This window comes from Catharus ustulatus, chromosome 4 (genome assembly GCF_009819885.2).
Source record: "Catharus ustulatus isolate bCatUst1 chromosome 4, bCatUst1.pri.v2, whole genome shotgun sequence".
In the NCBI taxonomy this organism is placed as follows: domain Eukaryota; kingdom Metazoa; phylum Chordata; class Aves; order Passeriformes; family Turdidae; genus Catharus; species Catharus ustulatus.
Window position 1 is genome coordinate 41,692,177 of NC_046224.1, and position 23,172 is coordinate 41,715,348.

A 23,172-nucleotide genomic window follows, 5' to 3' on the forward strand; every position below is an offset into this window, starting at 1 on the left:
TCTGATCTGCTTTCTCAAATATGTCCTGACAAATTATTTACATGATGATTTTATGATATTAAGATAGGTCTGCTAAAAGTAATGGGATTCATATTTTGTTTCTATGCTGTTTTAATGCAAAAGTGTAAAGCCAAATTTGCAGAAAAGAGTTTTTAAGACACTAAACCATGCCAGTCTCCTATATTTCCTTTTTCAGAAGAAAAATGCTTCTCTCAGGTTTGACACACAGGAGATTAAAATATGTTTACTCAGCCACATGGAATAAATTTCATGGAACTCGAGTGTTGCTTTTCTTAGTGTGATAATTCCACTGTCAGTCTTAAGATTTAAGTTATCATCTGATGCCTTGAGAGGCTACCTTGAACAGAGGTTGGGCAGTGTTAAAGGAATAAAGTAGGTATTTATTGAAAGGATTTCAAAGAATACACCTTGGGCAGTACAAGAGCTCGGCCGTGGCTCCACCCAATAGAGACTCCAAGTCACGAATTTTCACACTATTATAAGTTTTGGTCCATTTACATATTGCGGTTAATTGTCCAATTACAATTTCAGATCATGAAGTCCTATCCTCCCAGACTGCTCTCCTCAATTCACTGTTTACACTTTTTGGGCCTGAAGCTGCAATGCTGTTCTTTGTTCTCAGGCTGGGAAAGGATTGTGTTGTTCAACTAAACTGTGAAGAGAACTTGTTAACACTTCATATGAAGTTCAGAGTTATATACTAATGCAGCACAGAATCTGCATAACATGAAAGCTAAAACTTAAGGCATCACATCATTAAAGCACATTTCAGGCATTTTGAAATAAATAGTTGAGCAGGACATATCAAAGATGAAGGAAGAGAAAATATCTAATAGTGGTTTGCATCAAATTATTTACAAACGCTCTTTTTCATCCCATCTAATTTTGCACATCTAATTGTTCTGCCTCAGATACTGGCATATCCATTATAAAGTGGATGGAGGGGGAATATCAGCTTATATGAAATTGAATACGTATCTTCTTAGAGTAGACAAGGACTTATGGAATATTGAATTTTAGGTTTAGGTGCATCATTTGGGTACCTGAAATTGCAGATAGTGTCAAGATGATTCCTCAGGTCAGATGTATTTATTTATTTATTTATTTATTTATTTACTTACTTACTTACTTACTTACTTACTTACTTACTTACTTATTTAAGGCCTGATCAGCAATGGAAACATATTGTTAGTCAGTCCACACAGGGACACAGTTACTAGTAGTGTGTTTAGCGTATTTACCTGTGTTTGCAAACTTAATCTCTGACACAGATTAATCACAATTCATGTCTCCAGTCTTAGAATGCAGACTAATTGATGTCATTCCATGTTACACCTTCACATAAACACTGCCAAACCCCTGGCAAGAAAAAAAGAGCCTAGGAGAGACAGAGATCCCACATCTTTCCAAACAGTGAAAATACTTTGTGAAAGGATTAGTGCTGACCACTGGTACAGTCCTTAAGCAAAACCTCCCAGGTTTTGCAAGACAAGAACCATGGTAATACATACAAGCAGGCCTTTTTCCAAGTCACTTATCTGCTTTATGGTGAAGGGCAACACTTGCTAAATTAGTGTTAAGCTTGACTGATTCTGAGTTTCTGCTTCATTTTAACAAGATGTTAACTGGTGCATTTTCAAAACTGCAGTGAAATCAGCTACAAGGAGCTAGGGGAGGGGACTTCAGAAGAAAATACTGCTCCAGCAGAAATGGAAATGGCATGGCAATGTGTGTTTCATGAAATGTAGAGTAAATCGTTGTCTGATACTAAAGCAAAAGACAAGAGCTAAATTTCAGCTCCCCTCAAATACAATCTTTCCTACCTCTACATGGCATTTGAGATAGATTTGGAAGACTTGAGTGGTGCCAGTGCCCCCGAGGAGCGATCAGCACTTGTAAATCTTGAACAAAGGCACACCTCAAGGCTCTGAAGCAATGAATAGCTCCTTGTGTGCATACTCAACTCACATGGACAGTCAAAGTACTCGCAGGTATCAGTGGGTAAGCAGGCACACAGATCTCTGCAGGTCTGGGTTTAGCCACATTCAGCTAAATGTAGCTGCCTTTCCACCCTCTCTTTTCCTCCCAATAGAGTGCCAGTCTTATTTGAACTTCACATTTCATTGTTAGTTAATTAACACCTTTTCACCTGCGTTTCTTATGCGATTGTGTGAGTAACTGCTTTAAGAGGAAACAGAAAGATCTCGAAAATAACACATTGGTTGAAGTGGAAAAGGAAACAAGAATAAAGACATTATGATAGCTTTCTTCCATTAATTTACTCAAATGCTGTAGTGTTGTTTTCATGCCTTCAAAACATACAGTTGTTCAGAGATAAATAGCATTTCATTTCACACAGATGCATTGTTAGATTTTTTTGTTCATGAAGACTAAGCTATACCTCATCATCCTCATTGCTTATTTATTAAGACATTTTTGTTAGTTTAGGTGAGTTTCTTCTATTCAATAGCCTATATAAGCAAAAATCTACCTCCATATGCAAGAAATACCTAAAAAATACTGTTTCCAGTGTATTTAAGAAAATGCCACAAATAAAAATGTGATTTGTGTTGACTTTATCATGTGCACAAAAGTCTTTGAGAGGTCAAAGGATTTCTCTGCACAAGTATGACAACACAATTGTAAAGGCTAAATAATCACCAAAGTAATGCCAAATTTGATGGCTGTATGTTTTGCCTAGGCTTAAAATTTAGTAATCTATTTTTAGGTAGTCATATAGTTTTCTTCAACAGTAATTTCAGAGGAATAGGTAGAAGAAGTCATCCCATCTGAGGCACTAAAATGGGTGAACTGAAGTTTTCCATCCTTTTCCATTCATAGAGGGATAATTTAGGTTCAATAGATCACCAGCAATATATATCAAAAATAAACTTTTTTTCTTCTGTACTTTTGCTAAAAGAATGTAAAGCAAAAGCACCTTTTGCTGACTTCAAGAGTACCAAGAATGTTGCAATGAACAAATGTACAAGCTATAAGTCTTTCTGTTTCCACACAAATATGGATAAAATTATAGTAATGATTTACAGGCACAGTTGTCTTTCAGTCTCTGTTAAAAGATACACTGAGCATTTTACCTTCCCATAATTTGCAAATTTCCAAGGAATATTCTGTGATATGTCTTCTAACTGGTGACAAGCTTATGAACCTATTAATATGGCAGTTACTGGTCAGCTGATTACCTTTCTTACTTAGAGTAAAACCCCCCCTCATTATGGTGCTCTATAAGGAATGCATGAAGTCAGTGGAATGACTCTGACCTACTGTCTCTACCCTACAGACTCGGGACTGGTTGGGAACACTAATCATGAATATGCTAATTAAAAGACTCAGTCGATCTCTTACAAGTTTATTTGCAAAATGAACATAGAGACCTGCACTAAACATGGAAAAGTGCTGTGAATTTGAGCTGAGTTACTGTTGCTATGGCACCCTTCACTTCATTCCCAGTACTGCAGGAGATTCAACAAAATATCCTTATGCATACAAGCAAGTGCTTTGACTTTGGAATTGTTCCTAACTTTAAACTGGACATCTGATGGAAGGTCTTGCTGAACAAGACCTGTTGTCTCATTTTACTTTTCAGTTTGTGATAAGAACTATAAAATAAATGTTTTTTGTACAAATTATTTACAAGCTATAGTTTCTGGTTTATGGGCTGGATGTAGGCTGGATTTTGTTGTTACTCTCCATGCTGTTTTCAGAGTGAATAGCTCTGTGTGAACCTTGTGATAGGACAACATGATGACTCAGAATGCATTTTAGAAATTCAGAATGTCTGTACTCTCATGAAACTATTATAGAAAATCACAGAATATTAAGGACAGGATATTGAAAGACAAAGTATTCAATAACAGTTGCAGTCTAAAGTGCACGTGCTTTAAAAAAATAATTTTTTAAGAATTATTTTTGTTTCAAGGTTTTCTATGTTTGTTCAAGAGTATGATCACACAAACACTTGTGCAGACTGAGATGGGTTTAAGGAATGGGAACGAGAAAGGAAGAGCAGAGGCAAAGAAGCAGAACAGAAAGGCATCGAGGTAATACTGCTGCTGTAATTTTGTGGAATCACAAACTAAGGCTACAGGGAACCTAGAATGTCTGTTCCTTTCTTCAACATGCCATCGTATTTGTCTAGCTTCTTTTAAAAGAATGGAAGTGGTAGAGATTCGAGATTGAACTAAGCAACCTTTTCCTGTCTTTCTCTACATGTAAATATAAATTTATATCCATCACATGGTAGAACCGCTATTATTACTACTGTTAATAACAATCAACATTCTCTTTACTTTGTCTGCAAGAGTCCTTATTTTTAAAATAAACGTGAGCATTGAAAGAGGACACATTGCTAATCTTTAATACACAATTAGTTATCTATAAAATATAGAGATCCATTTCCACTGTATGAATAAATGCAACATTTACCCTACAAAATACATATATATTAATTACTAAGTCTTCATTAACAACATGAATATTTTCTAGATATTTTTCTTTTATATGTTATAAAATTCAGAAATTATAGAATTAATCTAAAGCCCTATTAAAAGTATTATGGAGTGTGAAATAATGTCATGTAACTCAGGTGTAGCCTTTGCATCTCACTTGTCAAGCATATATGTATATTCTTATTGCACTGGAGACTGGCTCCTTCCAACTCCAGCCTGTGTTCCCTATTGTGATTCTGCAGTAGCAACTTGTATTTCTTGATTTTCTCACTGGCATTAACTACAGATACTGGGGCATCAATATGAGCTGGGATCCTTCTTTTTCTCTTTCTTTATGTGAAGACAAGCTGCATCTCTGAAAGAAATGTCCCACCAATAAATTATGGCATTGTGTGATAAGTTACAAAACCAGGTGAGAAACCACACCGTAACTCATTGCTAAGGAAGATAGTTTTACTTATGCCAAGAAAACTACTATCTCACGATGTTACTGTTGTGTTTTGTCTCCAAATTTATGTCTTAAAGAATCACTAAAATCTCCCCAGTTCCCAGAAACAGGGCAGCATTCAATATGTCAGTGTGTTTTACTAGTTGACAATTGCTTATGACAACTGGCTACCTGTAAACTTGTTCTGTTTTCCCAACAATTATCAACAGGTCTGTACTGTAACTCAGACATTTGGAATTTTCAGGGAGAAGTGACATTCTACAGAATGAATGTTAAAACAAGGATGGTTTTCTAAAGAAACACTTTAAATCTACTACTACTTGGTGCCAACCAGTTTGAAGAACTGACCATGATAAAAGTCACTTGTGTGTAAATAAGGAACATGGAAAACATTTAGTTTCCTGAACTCAGATCCAGGTAGCTTACAAGAGAACATCTGAAATTAAGTTAAAATTAAGTGGTTTAAAAAGCAAGGTTTAGGTCAATTTTAAAGATATTTTTACCATTATCATCATGATCAGATTGGGATTTCCAGGATGAAAAAAAGACTGTTTTAAAGAATGCAATTGGTATGATTTTGCCAACTTTTACTTCTATGACACAACTAGGAAATTAATTGATAAATAAAATTTTATAATAATAGTTGCTCTTATTGCACATATATTTCATTCACAACTTTCAGCGAACTCTCATCCATTTTCTATATCCCAGTTTTAATTCTGCAAGTTCTTTTATTTCTAACACAATTCAATATGCACTGTGCCTGATGTAGGCTAAAAGACAAAGTCCCTTTTGCTATAGGTGGCAGCACTAGCTTATTACAAATGTTGATGGGCTTCCCTCTCTTGAAGAAAACGGTTATGATCCCTGAGCAGCATATAGATTCTATGTAAAATAATTGTTTAAGACTCAGAGATTCAAAATACAACCATGTTTTTGGTTTCTTTTAGGAAAGAAGATAATTTCTTGTTACCCTCATGAATACTTTCTAATGTCTTATTTGGGATTAATAGATTGAATCCATCTTTTTATATTTTAAAAAATCATCAAAAAAGGCACTGATGATTAGAACACATTTCTAAACTTGTTGAATTATTTGCTCTTCTAATGAGAAACTCTCCTAAGCCCAACTTCCAGAGCATCATTTTCTACAGTAAAATCTGTCACACTGATACCAGTGTTCTTCAAGGATTTACTGTTTTTCTTTCTGGTATTCAGCTGCGTGCTATCTAGAGTTCTTCAGGACAATGGTCTAATCAAATATGGATAAAGAGATACTATCTCTGTTCTCTTTTATTTTTTCTCTTCATGTTTTTCTAAAATACAGCCTTTCTTCTCAGTGTCCTCACCCAGTCACTTGTGAATGGTTCTTATATATTTTACCCACATTCTTACTTTCCTCCTTAGGTGTTTTAGGTAAGAAGCATTATGGCATTTTTAACTTTTAATAAATACAGGACAACCTGGAATACATACTGTACAACACTGTTTTATGAACATCAATGGGAAATAAATCCTCCTGTATTTTTAGTCCTGTTTCACAAGACTGGAGAGCTAAAAGTATGAGCATCAAAAGCAACCAGAAAACTTGTGAGTATTAATCCTTTCATGAGTCTCTTCTTAGTAAGGAAGGTAAAAAACCAAATTACTGAGTTGCCCAACACTGGCCTCTGTCATAAAATATTATTTATTGGCCTGGTAATTCCATTACATTTTTGCATCAAGCTATGGTTTTCTGAAAAAACAAATACATCAATAAATTAGTGCTCTCTGCTATTCTTTTATATTTACCTGTGCCTGAAATCAAAGCCATGCTGTGCACCATCAAACCTATGCCAAATTCAAGTAAGATGTCAAAAAAATTGCCTATTAAAAAGCATGAGAGATGATTCTACTGCTAAAGCAAATGCTTTCAAAGTTTAAATCCAGTTTTCTAGATTTCTCTGTTCTTCTCTAGTATTTCAAAATGCTGAGTGCCAACTCTAATTACCCTCAACTAAAGTCACACTTAAACTATCTTTTTCCTTAAAGGAACAAGAGCTTTTCCAGGTGTGTTCTTGTAATTTTGCTTATTTGTTATATTGTTTTTATGACTGGCATAGCTCAGTTAGTCCTATGTGATGGCTAAATATGATGATAAAGAGTGAGCCAAAGCAGCAGGTGAAAGCTAACTGTTCCCTTTTCCCCCCTTTCTCCCTCTGGGATCTTTCAATTAATTGTCTCAGATACTAATAACTAAGGGGAAAAAAAAAAAGTCTTTTGGAAATTCACCCAAAGGTCTATAACTTCTTATGCAAAGTAGTGACCAATCTGTGTATATATGTGGTGAATAAAAATTTTGCCATTAAAATCTGAAATGAACATACCAAATATCTCATATTTTTCACAAAACTACTATTCAAATTCACAGTACTGTAAAGATCAGAATGCTATGGAGAGCCCCTCAAAGTGATTTTTAAAAGAAGCACTGCTTTATTTTGACAAACTGTACCAAAACCACATGTAGGAACTGCCTTCTCTTGCCCACCTCTCCCATTTCTCCTGTAGCAGCTCAGCATAGACTGGAGTTCACCCATGTTGTATGAGCAGCACGGGTTCATAGCTCCTCACACACATTCCCAGGTGGCTCAAAGGAAGGAATGCTTGTCACCCTCAGGGAATAGTCTATGCCAGTTCTCCTTCACATCAACTACTGAGCCTGGAAAATTACTCTGTCTAATTTCACGATTATAAGCCGCACCATTTTGACTAAAATTTTGGTCCGAAACCAAAGTGTGGCTTGTAATCAGGTGCGGCTTATATATGGACAAAGAACAAAAAGTTGCTGTTTTAGTTTGGAGGACAGATGTCTGCTGAGAAAGGCAGGAACTTCTCTTTGAAATGGAGAATGTAAACCCTCTCCCTCCAAATTATTAGAATTTTGAAATCAAGGGGCTTTCAGGCAAAAATATGGGAATTAGGAATAACAGTTCTTCTCTAGGGAAATTCAAATAGACATATGGTACTACAAAGAAACAAACTCCAAACCCTGACAAAGTCAGAGTACAACCTGACACCCTGTCAGGCAGGGTGTTGGTAGCAGTCCCATTAAATGGTGGCTGCATCCTCCTGCAGTGACAGATGTGGTTCAGTTGGAGCAGTGCTCCTGTAGAAGGTGCAGTTTGCCTCCGGAGGTCCAGTGCTGATGTGGAGAAATCCAGTTTTCCTCTGGAGTCCAGTGGAGAAAGGGGCTGCCTTAGTGTCCCAAAACCTCTGTTTTTATTTTGGTAAGAAATGTTGGGCTCTTCCCCCTGGCTGGAGCAACTTCCAATGGGATGCAGTAATTTTATCAGTCCCACAGTGGGACTCAATGGACCATCAGCAGAAAATGACTCCCTGGAGGAAGGATGGGTTGTGAAAAGATAAAGAACAATGCCCCGCCTGGTTTCAATGGATGGCCCATTAGTAGAATATCTGCAGTTGAGATAAGGATCACTACCCCCACCCTCAACAGATGGTGATAGAATAGATACCTTTTATCACACTCTGTATTGTAACATGGGGCTTATAATCAGGTGCGCCTTATGTATGGACAAAGAACGAAAAGTTCCTGGCACTTGGAAGTGCGGCTTATACTCAGTGCAGTTTATAATCGTGAAATTACTCATGTCAAAGGAAGAATTCATTTTATCTCTCTTGCAAGCTGAGAACCATCTGAGATCCTCTGGGTGCCCTGTGTAACGTTACTTTCTCCATTTTCCAAAATTTCAGTTCTTATCCCACTAAATATCTGAAATTTTTATTAGAAACCCGACATTCAGTAGTGGTACTAATAAAATTAGGGTTTTTTTCCTGTGGATGCAGAATATTTAAAACAAAAAAACTCAAAAAACCCCTAAAACAACAACCCATGATCCCAAAACATAACATGAAAAATCAATGGTTTATTCACTAGGGAGAAATGAATTTTCTCAACTGATGATCAGTGGGTAGTTTATTCATTAAAATACTTGGGCTTCAATGCAACTGCACTGGAGGGTTTCAGTCAAGATCAGTAGTAAATTCAAGCGTGAGAGTAGCCTGAATTATAATGCTTCACTCTTGATCACATCCAAACTATTTCTTCTTATGTTTTTTAACTTTATTTATGGCATGTTAAATATTTGTAATTGTAATAAGCTTCAGCACATGTTTTATTAGTCATCACCAACAAGCAGCAGTCTTGACCACTGCAGAGGTTTTTTTTTCTCACTCCTGCAGTGCATAGAGAGAAAGGGGAGGTTTTGTATTTCTAGTGCAAAGTGCGATAATTTATACTTGAATTAACCTTTCAGCATAACACTGACATTTATCTTTGTGACCTTGATCTGTTTTCTATGTCCTCAGATGGTTTAACTCCTTTCCCAGGATGCTCCACCTAGGAGTGTGGTACAGGATAGCATGTTTATTTCATCAGAACCAGATGGGTGACCTACTGGGATTCATTCATACATTTTTCAGTAGGTCTGCAAAGGGTATACAGTCAATGTGGAAAAGGAGTTAGTGATGATTAAACAATTAGACATTTTGGTCAGCTGTTGTGAGTGACCAAACTCATCTGGAAAACTGACATGAAAGGAAAGAGGTTTCATGATCCATTTCAGAGAGACTAAAAGGTCACTGATAACAGGAAGGGCAAATAAGGGGAGAGTAAGAAAAAACTAAGGGGACTGATCCCATATGTCTTGGAAGACCTCTTGACAAAGCCTGATACAATTCTGATAGGGGAGAATATGAAGAAGGGGAAGGTGTGTAGTTTTTCTCCTGTGTTTTTACTCTGGCTATAATTGTAAAAACAGTAATAGAATTGCTGAGACCCTTGGCTTTCATGGGTTTCAATTACTCTGTATCCTTGGAGAGTTTATTGTAAATCATAGTAATTACATGCCTGGACTTCTGGAAAATGAGTGTCCTCAGGATATATGTCTGGAAGAGAGTCATTAGTCCTATGGCCTTGGCAGTCAGATTAGACATTCCTAGTCCTCAAGACTGATGTTAAACAGAGGTCCTTCAAGACATCATATTTAAAAGTCCAGAGACAGACTCAGTAATTGGACTTTATTGAGACTCAAAAAGCTTTAAAATTCATGTCCAGTGGGAGAGGGGGCCAAACAGCAACCTCCTGCATGATCAATAAAGGTTGATCAATGAGAGATGGACAAAAAAATGCAGACAGGTATCTTAAAAAACAAAAACCAAAAAACAACACAACAAAAGAAACATTATTTTAGAATGAAAAACAGAAGCAAGGCCCAAGAGAAAATAAGAAAGCCCTTAAGCTTTGGGCAGACACCAGATCCCCTTGTTTCGTTCTTGGGTTTTCTTCATTTTCTTTACAGTAAAACCAGTCTCTTGTTACTCCATTTCAGCCACAGCTATTTTAGAAATAATTGCATCACATAAATAGATTATTGGTATCTGTTTTTGCTGCCCTCTTTCTCTGTCTTCAGAACCATAGAAAACACTTTGATCAATTAAAATATAAAATAAAGAAACAAAAGAAACCAGTTAGTTTAGTCATCAGTTAGTGAAAACTTATATTTTCATTATCCAGTAGTATGTTTCATGACACTAAACTTTTTCCTTTTATCTAGCTGTCATTTGTGAGAGTCAAATTTGGTGATAATACGAAGTGATGGAGAGCAGTCGAGCTGAAAGATCATCAATACGTGTAAAGGATAAAAAGAGTGTTTACAATAAGGCACTGTTTTCATGACCTCTTAACTGGTTACATTTCTCTTTTGTGCCTGTCTGACTGTCTCTTGGTTGATGGTAATGTGCAGGGACTGCAAGGCCTGGGCAGGAACAATCAGGTCTAGTCGTGGCCTCAGGGCCCAGAAGGTAAACCACATCAGAATATAGATTAAGCTAGAATTAAAATTGACCACAGGAAGAAAAAAAAATATAGTCAAAAAGAGCAGGGCATTTAAAGTACTGATTATGTTCTCATAATCTTTGTCCTTTTGTTTATACAACTTCAAAATTTGTCTTCTGAATAACTGCTGCGGCTACAGAATATACCTAATATTCAGCAAGCTAATACATAACTGAAACAGATTTCTGAGCACTTAGAGCCTGCAAGGAACTGGCTTTTGTGTCCTGAATAAAACAAATAGAGTTAGCAAAGTTATCATAAAGACATGCTTAATTTCACAAGCTTAAGATGTTCTGATTTTTATGCTTAAAAAATAAACAAAAAATAACTTTAAAAAAAACAGATTTTCCTGCATGTCCTACAAGAAAACTTTTTCCTGTTTCAATTTTTCCTGAATTAATAGGCTCATAAAATTCAGTGACAAAACCATTTTCTTTGCATGTCTGCTTGTTACTCTTTTCTAAAAGAAAGCTCTGCAAGGTACATAAATGACAAATAAAAAACCTCAAAACATGAACAAGTTTCCCTAACTTCTGGAAAGGTTTGGGATTACTTTTATGTTAACTTTTTGACTTTTGCTAGTCCAGATGAAAATTCCTTCAAAAACCTTTAATGTGAAATAAAGAATCAGCAGGCCAATTTCATTTAGCATGAGGAATTTTCAAGGCAAATAACAGAGTTATTTGTACAAGCTAAGCAAATATTAGAATGCATAAGAAGAAACAAACCCAAGGGATGCAAAGTTAATGTCACGAACCATTGCAAATCTGGAGGGACTGATGAGGGAGAATCTACAAAAGCTATTTAAAGCTAAAAATCCTTTGAATGTATTTCTATTGGACCTTAATCTTTCAGAAACACACAGGAAAGTGTCATAAAACTATTGCAAAGAAGTAAAAAAAGTTTAAAATGTTATTAGAGTAATGGAAAAAAAGTGCTAGTTCAAACTCTAAGTTATTAATAGAGCTCCTGTGACCCAGACTTCACCAAAATCTTCATTTTTACTAAACCACTAAAAGCTGCACTTTGGAGTTGTGTTCATCTTGAAAGAGTAGGTGACCATGGCAGATATATAAATAAGAAAGGCACTGTATTTAGAGCTTTTATGCCATCATTGTTATTGTCCTTCTGGAATAATTATATGTTGCATTCCCCTTGACATTTGCAGTCTGTGTTTTGGATGAGCTGTGGAAGGGCTCTTAACCACAGAACCCTTTTGTGACTTGACCGTGCCTATTTTAAGACTTTGAAGGTGGTTGTCAACATTCCCTTCAAAAGGATGATTTGAGGACCAAAGACGGCACTTTAGAAAGCACAGTATTTTATGCTGGAGGCGTATATTCAGGGTTTTGCAAATTCTGCATAGGTATCAGTGTTTACATGCACAAGACAAAAACAGAACAGTGTACAGCAAACACACTCAGTGGAGGCTCTGCATTGGGAGTAGAGCTCACAGACACAGTAACCATCCTATTGCTTGCTCTCAGCACTGAAAGGTTTTTTATTTGAACTGAAGAACTGGATTTAACCCCCTACTCTAAAAGTTCAAGGTGAGAGAGCTTAGGGCTTAGACTGCAGTCAAAGGTATTGGGCTGATACCTAAAAAAATAATGTTGCAGTCCTCACAGAATTTATTCTCAGACAGGAGTCTCAGAGCAAGCTTAGACTACCCAGAGGGAAGGTGTCAGCACAACCCATCCTGCAGAAGTCTTACTTTGTCTCATTCTCACAGTTTGGATTGAATTGTATTAGAACAGAGTAGAATGAACATGTACTTCTCTACTTCCCTGGATTTAACTTCCTTTGTCGGACAGCTCAGATTCTGGTCTTATAGGCATCCTTTCCCTCTGTGTTTTGGTGAGTGAATTTACATACATTCTTTGTTTTGACCCACTGCCAATAAAGGAAAAGGGTTCTTAAGCTGATTTTAGTGGTGGACTTAATTTTAAGGTGGCCAGCTCTGAGCAAAGGTGGAGGTTATGGTTGTACAAACTATGCACTGCAAGTAGTTGATATTTGGGGTCCTGGAAAACCAAGCTGTTACCACAACTGAGGGAGCAGTTGGAAAATATACCCAGGCAGCAGTTCTGGGAGAAGTGAGAGAAGCCCCTACCAAGAGCAGTCATTACCTTCACTTCTCCACCCCCGAATCTGCAGACTCCAATTGCTGAAATGTTTCCTGGATACAGAGAGCTTGCCATTCCTCAAATGACATCACCTATACTTTTGGCAAGCCTCAGACTACCTCTGAATTAATTTTTTTTTTTTTTTTGCAATATAAATTTTTGACCTAAGACATTAACTTCACTCACTTTGAGTAGAACTGAAATAAGCTATTCCAGAGTTTCTACACAGATCCCCACCTTGAGGAATATTCTATAGGCTGTTCTATCCCAGGGTCAGAGAATCAAATGGTAATTTAGGTTGAAAAGGACCTGAAGAAGTCATCTAGTTGGATCTCCAGCTCAAGTAGCTTTGGCATTCAAGTTAGGTCTAGTTGCTGCTGGTGTTCTCCAGCAGAATGTTGATTATCCCCAAGATGGTGTCTAAGCCAGATGGAATGAAAGTGTTATTTTTCTGCCTTGGATTTAGAGCCTGAGACTGTGTGCTAACTTGCGAAGAGCTGAAAGGAAACCAGAAAAAAATAAATTTCAACCAATTCCTTTCTGCCCTGTTTCTGGTTGAGACAACCCTGAAGAGTAAAGGAGGAAAAGGTGAGGTGGGAAAGCAAAGCTCTCAGGAATTAGCATTTTGCTTTAGTTAACATCCATTGTGAAAGGCGAGATTTCAGCCACAACTGGCATTTTCCAGTGCTTTACTTTCAGGGACTTCCCTCTCAGTGTATGAGATCTGTGAACCACCATTTTCAAGAATCAATCTCTCCTGAATCTCTTCGTGTCCTGACACTTAATTCAGGGATGGGGATTCTGCTCAGAGCCATTGCCATGCCAATATGCAGAGATGCTGACATCTTGTTATATCTAACCCTTGACCATGAAACATTATAATCTTCAGTTCTTAGCCATCTGTTTGAAATTATACCTAAGTTTCAACAGGATCTCAAACAGTTTTTCATTGCTACCATTGTTTTATTATTTCAAAGATGTCAAAAAGAACTTTTAATGTTATGATGTTATATTTTACTCCCTATTAATGGGCAGTTTACATCTCTACCAAGCTCAAGCAAACTAGTTGGCCTTGAGATTATTATTTTACGCTAATCTATTCCTAAAGTAATTAGCTAAGTTGAGCAGCAAAACCATTCTTTCAGACAAGAGTGAGCAAATGGACTCTCTGTAAGTGCAAAAGCTGATTACTTTGATATAAAGACGGACATTATTTTTTGCACCTCTGGAAAACTGCCTAACTTGAAAGCCTCGTAATCTGATTTTCATAAATCCTATTTAACATATTATTATTTTCTTTTTAACAGGCAGCACCTAAAGCGATATCATTCTACTCTGATGCTACCCCTTCTTTTCAGTAACAGAATCCCACATCCCTGCTTATGATAATTTTTGTCCTAGTCAACAAAATGCTATATTAAATCTAATCTTCTTACATTAATTTTCTTATAAGAACAAATAGAATAAAATGGCATACAGTTTACATTTCTACAATTATAATGACTCATATCTTTGTCAGATTTTAAGGCCCTGGCTGCATGGAAAAAGCAATTTTTCTCTTCCAACAACTCATACCTCAACAGGATTTCAGTAAGTTTAATCTTTGACCTGAAGGGATGCATGCCAAAAAAAGAGAAAGAAACTGATTAACAGTTCGTTTTGGCAAGATCTAGAGGATTATGTTGCAACCAAGACATAAAGGACAGACAAGGCAGAAAAAAACACATTAAAAATAGAGATTGATGTGAAATTCAAAGGAACAACTTTTTCCAACTGAAGAAATTTTATTTGATCAGAAATCCGTCTTGAAAAATGGATTACTCCAATGTATCCAACACATTTGTATACTCTGATATATCCAGTGGATAACCCCCAGAACCTCTTTATCCAGCTGTAATTTTAATGTAATAAGCAAATGCATTTGCCCAGTTTAGATTTGGTACTAATATACAGCCTAATGAAAATTAATTCTATCAAGTCCCCCATTATATTCACTATCAAAGTACTCTGCTAAAAATATTCTGTATAGGACTAGACAGCATCTTTTCTGGTTTGCCATTGTCAGAGGCTTCATGTAATCCGAGGCATAAACATGGCAAGTATCACTTTGAAAAGAGCAGATACTCTGGAGCAGGGATACTTCTCTGAAGGTCATTGGAAAGCATGTCTCATCTTTAGCTTCTTTCCAAATCTGCTTATTGGTATTGGTTATGCCAATATTGTTCTTGAGGCACACTAATTTTCTCTCCCTTGTGTTTAACTTGCTGCAGTATTTTTGTCAAAGTAAGCAAGCACCGCCTTTCCAGGCAAGGAGCTGTGAATCTCTTCTTTTTGCCTGGCTAATTAAGCAGTCACTCATGTGGAACTTTGTCTACACTACCAGGGACTTACTGACAGCTTGGGCACTGTGTTAGGCACCATCCACTACAGAGGGAGAGACAGACAGACAGACACACACACAGAGGGATAGACCCCACCTGCCAAGTTTAGAGAGTGAACAGAAAACATCTGTTTTTTACCTCTCCTCACATTACCAAAGGTTCCTCTTCTACACCTTCCTCCACACCTCCTCCCAATTTTTATCCTTATTTCAGAATAGTTTTTCAAATTGATCTCTGGTTTACTTTTACACTCACTTCTGAAACAAATTTGGGCCTGTGTCCACAAAAAATAAGGTAATTTCTCCTCAAAAAAAAGAACCAAACAGATACCAGTGATGTTCTGAAATGAGTTCTGGGATTTCATACAAAATTTGAGTCTTAAAAGTAAGAATTTAGAGTTGATAATGCTTGTTAATATCCCCAGCTTCCATGTGCTTTTAAAACCATTTAATGACCCTGCAGAACATTTGTTGCACAGACTGAAAATTCAGTGAAGGTATTACACGTATCAGAGTGGACATCTCATGAGCTGAGAACCAGAGTTTTCTGGGAACATATTCCTTATAGAGTTGAATTGCAGAGAGATTCCTGAGAAAATTCAAATAAAATAAAATACTAGCATAGAGGTCCTCCTCTAGGTGCAATGACTTCTGAGATATGCAGACTAATAGTGTGACGGGTACAGAAGACTTAAACTTTCCTTTAGTCACAATACTTTTTTATTCCTTTTCTTCCGCTTCACAGCCAAGCAGTTTCTGTTCTATGAGTGCATACTGAGTACAGTAATTTCACAATTATAAGCTGCACCATTTTGACTAAAATTTTGGTCGGAACCCGGAGTGCGGCTTATAATCAGGTGCGGCTTATATATGGACAAAGAACAAAAAGTTGCTGTTTTAGTTTGGAGGACAGGTGTCTGCTGAGAAAGGCAGGAGCTTCTCTTTGAAATGGAGAATGTAATCCCCTCCCTCCAAATTATTATAATTTTCAAATCAAGGGGCTTTCAGGCAAAAATATGGGAATTAGGAATAACAGTTCTTTTCTAGGGAAATTAAAATAGAAATACAGTACTACAAAGAAACAAACTCCAAATCCTGACAAAGTCAGAGTACAACCTGACACCCTGTCAGGCAAGGTGTTGGTAGCAGTCCCATTAAATGGTGGCTGCATCCTCCTGCAATGACAGATGTGATTCAGTTGGAGCAGTGCTCAATATTTAAAGTGAAAAAAAAGACCTTATATCTCCAACTCTGAAACTTTAATCTTTCAGAAAGAGAGATGGGTAATGCTTCTTGATCTTGAGGAGGTATGTAGGTCTGATAGCAGCCAGGCCTGTAACCAGGCTACTCAGTGAGCTGATTTCAGAACAAAAAAGCAAGCACTTCTCTTCCTCCCACTTCTGTTTTGCTACCTACAGGTATTTAGTGCCGCCCCTATTTGCTCTCTATTGAGTGACATTAATCTAGGACCTCCAGTTCTTTAATATCTTTTTAATTGAATCAACCCATATGCAAATTATTTATTAATTCTTCATATTTTCTTCAGAGCTTCTTTTAACTCTTAATTTTTTTCAGTTACAGGGGTTTTTGTGGGAGGCTTAAAGTAATTATACTCCTATTCACCAGCTATATTCCTAATTATCAACAATTCCTTTTCTAAGGTCTGTGGATGACATGCTGCTGAGTACAGAAGCTTTCACATTTAATGAGAAAAAGGAGGCACTAAAGTTTAACTTTTTTAAGGTGTGATTTTTTTATGCTATGTTATCACAGCAGAGTTTATTTTCATTTTCCATCCAGCTCTTGTAACTGTAACATCTGAACTTGCATATCACGAGGTAATAATTTTATTTCTGTGATATAAACTACTATGTGCATATATTTGTACCATGGAAAACTTTATATATAAACAGATATATATATATATATATTTATATATATTTATACAGTACCAAATTTCATAATGAAGATTTGAAAAAACATGGAGTGCAATTTTATATACAGAGTTCTGAAGTATGCGTTGTTTTTCAGTTCTCAGGGTATTGTTTTATTTTGATGCTTAAATTTGGATTATAAAAGATGAAGTCAGTTATTTAGAATTAAACCAATTAGAGAGGAAGGATTGTGAAACTCACTTGAAATATTTACCTTTTATTCCAATCTCAACTTGTCTAGCTTCAGCTCCCTGCTTCTCAAGTCTTTATTTCCTAGATTTTATTTTTCCTCTGTACACATCTTTAAACTTTGAGATCAGTCTTCTCTAAGCAATTCCAGATGTCTCTATCTTCAGGTAATGCACTTCAATGCAACTGTCATTCTTGTCATTAAGATTTGAACACTCAATGGTTTTTCCACCACTTTTCTTGAATTTGGAATGCAGTGTACAGCTGAACAAAGGTTTCTGCACTATTCCAATAGCAAAATATTTTCTTCATATTTAATAGTAACTACCTATAGGTTCAAGATTTAACTGAGTCCTTTTGCTCCTGTTTTGCTTTGGGAGCTTATATTCAAGTGGCTATTAACTGTCCAAAGATGTTTTCCTGGACAGAGCCTGGGACGGTCCTTGTGTAGCTTATGCTTCGAAACATTATGTTGGCATGGGAAATATCAGTGCTAATAAGGGAATATCAGTGTGTGTGAATGAAAGATACAAAACTGTCTGATGGGCCATTTGCCCCAGAGAGGTTACACTGCAGAGCAAGTAATCACAAAATGGAATATAAATTAACTAGGGAATTACCAAGAGACTTTGGAAACAAAAAAGTCATCTTGAAAAGGAGCTATAAAGCTAGGCTGGATTTTTTTTTTTATCACTGGAGAGAGACCTTGCAGTGGCCACAGCAGTGGTGCTGCCAGAAGGGCCCCACCGACACTTGAACCTGCCTAAGTCAGGCAGGGCTTCCTCCCTGCCTGATGCCACGGACATCATGCCACCAGCTGACCAACAGTGCAGGTGAGAAAATGAAGGGCCCACAGCCCTGGGGTGCCCATGAGAACTACTGGGGTGCTTTAGTGCATAGTAGGTAGCAACTGGCATTAGTGCATAGTAGGGAGCACCTCCACACACAAAAAGAAAGAGCATCCAGATGTCCAAGAAGAAGTGTTGGTTTTAATTTTTAAAAAGGTCTGGTTGCTTGCCCCTTTTATTATTAATTTTCCCTGCAGTATGTCAGCTGTCAAACATTTGAAGATAAAATTTTGTTTACATTCCAGCGAAACAAAACCAAACAAAATCTACTGCAGGAAATATGACAATTTAGATTTATTTTCTGCAAAAAGATTCTGAAATAGACTACCACTTGTTGAGAAATCCTTGATGTATTAGTTCATCTAAAGTTAATGTGTCACTGTAACTGCATACCTAATCACACTACATGAACTTCTCCACTATGTGAACTCTGCTTCCTCTGCCTTTAATGATTTCTTTTGTTCTTCCTTGGGTGCCTGGACAGCATTGTCCCAGTGACTTCTCATCCTTTTCCCACAAAACAGCTGCAAATGCAGATGTTCTACAAAGCCTGCCATCTGAACTTGTCTTGGGGAAGATTCTTAGCTCCTGTAAATTGCCTGAGTACCATTTAAGTGTATATAAGGCTTGGCTGATTCACACCATCTGGCCCTTTGAGCCACTCTGTGTTTATTTGCATAATTGAACATATTGTTTCAGGCTCATGCTGTTTAACTGTAAGATTTCCTGGCCAGAGGCTGTCATAACAGCATAATGTACAGTCCCAAGTAAATTTAAAGAGCTATATAAATAGTGATAAAATAGATCCATTTTTTTTTAGCACTTCTCAAGATTACCCCCAAAGAGTAGAAGTTTCTCTATATGACTCAGGTAAGACTCCTGGAGTCTGAACTGGACAAGTTCCTGTCAAAACTAATAGCATAGGCTTTCTCAGACTTGACACCTAACTCACACTCCACAGATGAAAGTTAATACTGTAGGACCAACACTGAGATTATTGACTTGTTTTGTTATACTACACACTTTGCTGTTATTTTTTTCTATTCAGCTTGGTTAGATCATTATTGTACTGGATTATGCCACCCTTCACATTATGTCTTTACTTTTTCTAAAGGGCTTTGGAAGGATTCCACTACCCAGTCCAAAATTAATGTACAAAGAAGGTAGTCCATTACCATTAGGTGATAGAGTGAAGAGCCCCTGCCCAAGATCTAGATAAGAATAGCATCCTATTCCTTATGCAGTCTTATATCAGATGATATAAGGAAAAGGAAAAGTACCAAGAGTTGAGTTCTAGGTTCTTACTTGGTTTATACTTTCTTAGCCTTCTTAAACAAGGATGAAACAGCAATGTTAGTCTATGCAAAGAGAAAAAATATAAAATGTGGGAGTTGTTTATCTCATATTTATTCTGGGAGAAATGAAAGTACGAGATGAATATACCACTGTCTATTTCTCTCTTTCATGGTCACAAAAAATATCCCCCTTTCTCCCTCCATCATAGCAGTCTGGGTATGAGAGTCTGGTTGGAGGAGGAAATACGGCTGGAGGAAACCTCATGCTCCTTATACTCCATTTTGTATGCCATGCACATTCCTAGGAGATTGTCCATGTGTAACATTAAAATCCACAGATCCCTTAGTCCCTTAATCACTGGACCAAAGAAATACTTTGTTTGTCTTCTAAGTGTGTCCACAGACATACCAGATGTTACGATGCATATTCCACTCAGAACTGTTTCAATGTTTTCACAGATGTCTCATTTGCTCCTTCCTAAGAGAAATATTTCCTTTTTATGTATATAACTTGGGTTCTTTTATTTAATTTAATTTTGCTTCTATTGATTAATTTTTTATTTTTTTTTTTTTTTTGCGTGGCTTACTGTGAGGCATCTTGAATCCTGAATTCTTGCATTCTTTTCTCTGTGATGTGTGGGACAACAGAGGTTGTTACAATAAAAGTCATTTCACATTGCAAGGTGTGACTCAAACTGATCAGATGGAGTCAGGAGAATCAGCAAATATTTCCCCAATATGTATTTCTATAAGTTTTTAAAGTATCTTTCATATCTAAGGCATAGTAGAAATACAGATGTCTAGACATGAATATTAAGAGAAACAAAAAGAGCTGTATAAACTGAGAATGCTACTGATTGCCACCTAAAGTTTGCAGAAATCAGTTCTATTCTGTTAATATTTTCTAAGATATTGTAGTAATTTTTATAATACTGCAGTATTCTATATCTACAATGTTATGGTATTTAAAACTAAAGTTGTGATTTCCAGTAATATGTACTCATATGTACATATCTATTTCAAGTATTTATTTTCAGGTATGGTAAGACAAAAAAAAAAATCAAAGCAATACAAAATTATTGTAAAATGCATTTAAAATAAAACAGAAATAAGTCTCAAAATGAAATTGTCCTGACTTTTTTTAAATGATGGTAATAATTTCTTAATTTTTACAAACCCTACAAGTCATCAAAGTTTAAAATGGTGACTCACGGCAGAGGGTATGTTTGGGGGTTTTGCTTCATTTGTTTTGGTGTGTTTTGTTTTGGCTTGGTTGGGGTATTTTGTTTGTTTGGTGATGTTGCATTTTTGGGGGGGTTTTGTTAGAGTAGCAAATTCTTTTAATCTAATACATTTATCAAATGTAGGAGATGTTAATTAAACATTTGGCTTGATTGGTTGCAGTTTTTTGTAACAATTGTTTTAACCAGCATTTGATACCTGCCTGTATAACTCGTGGACACAGTCTGAAGACCAAGTTGGTACTTCTTTTGCTGTGGAAAGGAGACACTGAAATGCAGGTCCTGTAGGCCAGGAAGACCAGGGCAGAGTTGTACAATTTGGTGCTCAGATTCCAGGAGTTGCCTTTCTTGTAGCTAGCGGAGAGGAGACAGGGAATTCCCAGAGTCTCTTACCATTCCAAGGTCAGGCTGCTATAAAGCACACTAGATATAGTGCCTAACTGGCACTACATACAAAAAGGATATGTCCTCTTCAGCATTTTTGCTAGAATCTGGAGCACACTACGGCAAATATCCTGGCTGTTCCCATTTGCTGGGCTTTGGTTCTTACTGCATGGATGACTCAGAGCAGACAAAATGAATTTCATTTGGGCAAGACAAGCCAGAAGGTGCATTCCCAAATTACATCTAAAGCACACCAGCTGCTGAGAACACTCAGTGCATGGGACCAGGCTGGATACAGTTCAAAGCATCCTGGAACAAATACAGCATGGACATAAGGTCCCCAACAAGATGTGGTGATTTCTGCAGATATGTTCCTAATTCTTCTAAATGAAGACAGAAACAATGAGAGATCATCTGGACCTCCCCTGTAGTTGCATAGAAAGACTTTTATCCTCTGATTTACATTGTTATTCAGTAATATGCAATACAGCTGAGGAAGTATTGCCAGGCATTCATATATATTCTTTCTATATTTCTCTTTTTTTTTTTTTTCCTCTTGACACTAGGAAAACCCTGGCTGCAAGGCAAGATGTCCAGACTATATTCATAAGTCTGTAAAACTTTTGGGATGAGTAATTATCTTGTTTGACATCAGCAAAGCTTTTCATCTATAAAATGGATTATAATACTTGCCTAGCATATAAGGATTCTGGGAATATGAATAAATAAATGTTGAAACTACTTTAATGAGAGGCATAGTAAACCCATACAAAATTAAAATTTAAATTTAATGTTTATTTTTCCTCATGTGTATTTAGGCATACTCGAAAAGGCAAATTTCTATTTGCCAAACTGTAAGAAGAAATCAGATACTTCAGATGACAAGAATCATGAAGAGAATTCTGTCAGATTATTGCATAGAAAGAATCCCTAGAAGCCCAAAGAATAAGACATTCAATTGAATTTATGAATATAGAAGTAAATTTTTAAGAATAAAACAGTGAATACTGCTTAGTATTTCACATAACAGTTGCCTCTATCTTCAATAGCAGATTTGGGGCTCTAAAATTGCAGAGCATGGAAGTGTCTGCCTGTTTTTTACCCATGTACTGGAATGGTGCAGAATTTCAGACATAGCTTCTATTATATTTTAACTATCATGAGTGGGACTATTCCAGCACGAAGGGCCAAACATTTCCCAGACCTGCACCACATGAGAGACCTTGTGGACAAGTGCAAATGCTCCAGCTCTGCTGGTGAGGCAGGAAGCAGGATAGGTGAAAAAGCAGGTTAGCAGGGTTTGCACAACGCTGTGTCAAAGGTTAAATGCTCTGCAGGACTCAGAGCTTGGCTGAAGGCAGGTATGCCTACAAACAATTACTGTGTGGGGTGTTGGTCCTGCTGTGGGCCAGGTTCAGGAAAGCGAGGCTCAGTGGAGTCTAAAAATAAATGCCAAAATTTTCATGAGATCTAGTCCGTGGATGCTTAAATAAATGTATCATCATGAAAACAAAAAGTGAAGAATTAGCTGAATACCAGTGTTAAAAAGTCGGTGATTACCTATTGAAATACAATTGTACTTGGTGTTTTTCGGGGGTGTTGTGTATCTGCTCTTTTGAAAAGAATATGTGTCAATTGTGACAACATCCACAAGTTTCTGAAGTTTCACAAGTTTCAACATTTCCTGGGAAATTTCTTCTGGAAAAGCTGGAGGCTATGTTACAATACAACATTTATGTAAATCAGCATACACATGGAAAGACTCAAGACCAGCTCCAGGTCTGGGGAAACCTGGACATGCAATGCAGAGGAAAACTACAAATGTAGTTTAGTTGTAGTTAGTTGGAAACTAACTACAAATTTTAAGTCCTGTCATTAAGAAGTTCTCATTGATTCTGGACAGAATCAAAAGCCTTCTCTATTTTGGGAGTAAGAGGTTTAGTAACC